Source organism: Manis pentadactyla, chromosome 19, assembly GCF_030020395.1.
Source record: "Manis pentadactyla isolate mManPen7 chromosome 19, mManPen7.hap1, whole genome shotgun sequence".
In the NCBI taxonomy this organism is placed as follows: Eukaryota; Metazoa; Chordata; class Mammalia; order Pholidota; family Manidae; genus Manis; species Manis pentadactyla.
This window is the reverse complement of record NC_080037.1, coordinates 10924438-10925931: the sequence shown is the minus strand read 5'-3', so window position 1 is coordinate 10925931 and position 1494 is coordinate 10924438.

Genomic DNA, 1494 nt, shown 5'->3' with positions numbered 1-1494 from the left:
CCCAGTCTCCTGCCCTCTGGCTCCTTCCCTGACACCAGGACTCCCTGCAGCCTCTGCTCTCAGTGTGGCTTTGCCTGACCTCCGTGCCAGCTGTGCCCAGGCCATCCATGCCAGACCTCAGTGGGCACCCCTCTGGGCAGTGTGGGGTGGGTGCCAACAGCAGCTGCGGAGCTTGGCACCCTCTCCCACCTCCCTGGCTGGCTTCCTGTGTTGAGGAGGGGGCGGATACCCCTGACAGCCCACCCAATTGGGTAGCCGTGCTCCCTCTGAGCACCTGGGTTTCCGGATGCCTGGGCGCCTGAGAGCTGGGTGTCCCTCCACCTCCCCAAGGGCAGTCTGGGCGGTGCCTGGCCTAGAAAGGGGAAGGTGGGGTCAGATCAAAGCCTCCTTCCCCAGCGGCCTCTTTGTTCTTCGCTTTTATAAGGAGGAGGGGGTGGGGCCGAGGAGGGAGGGCCCCGTTTGCTCTCAGTCCCACACTGTCTCCCACCTCTGGCAGGGCTATGATCCCCTCAAGCCCAACCGGGGCCCGCTTTCTGAACAGTGTCCTGGGTGGAGCCAGGGGAAAGGGCGCCCCTTTCCCCGCAGCTGTGCCCTACCGCCCCAGTGCCCCGCAGCCTCCACTGGCACCGTGCCGGCCCGTCTGGCATTGAGCCAGCGATCGATAGGTGGATGTTGTGCTGATGAGCTCGACCCAGCTGCGGCAGTGAGAAGCGGCGTGTGAACACGCCGGGGGAGGGCGCGGAGGACGCCGGGGGTCCAGAGACTGACAACCGATATGCTGGAAATCACGAATCCCTACCCCACCCCCTTGCACACCTACGTGGGACCCAGGCCCCCCTCAGTTAATTCCATTGCTCTGGCAGAGGCCTGGGTGGAGGATGGAACCGCGGGCGGAGCAGACACGTGTCAACTCCTTCCCTCATTAGAGGCCACTTTGAGAAAATGCCATGACTGTAGGTCCAGGTGCCTGCGTATTTGTGCGTCCGGGTCCGCACCCCAATCCGCGCGCTTTGGCGGAGGCCAGAGACTGAGGCGCGGAGAAGATGGAGTCTGAGCTGAAGCATGAGTTGTGGGTTCAGCCTTCTGGTCCTGGGTTCGAGTTCCATTTCTACTGTTATCTAGGAAGGTGTCTATGCGTCGCCGTGGAAACCCACTGTACCGCTATCTTCGCCCCTCTCCAAAAAAACTGTAGGCGGGACGGGCAGGGGCAAAGGTTAGAAGGTTAGTAGCCCCTGCTCTGCACTGGGACTGTGGCGGGGGTCTCACCAGGCTCCCAGCGGCCCCAGACATTCCCTCCTTCGGAATAAGCCGGGAACGCTCGCTCCCGAGTCTGGGGCCGGCGCGCGGATCCGTTGCTGATAAGAACGCATGTGCGAAAGAGACGCGGGGCCCAGTCAGCTTTCCCCGCACCCAGACACACGCCCTCACTCTGTCAGACGCGCATAGTTGACACAGACACGCGCCCTCGCCGGCCGCCCAGCTCCCTGCAGGTGC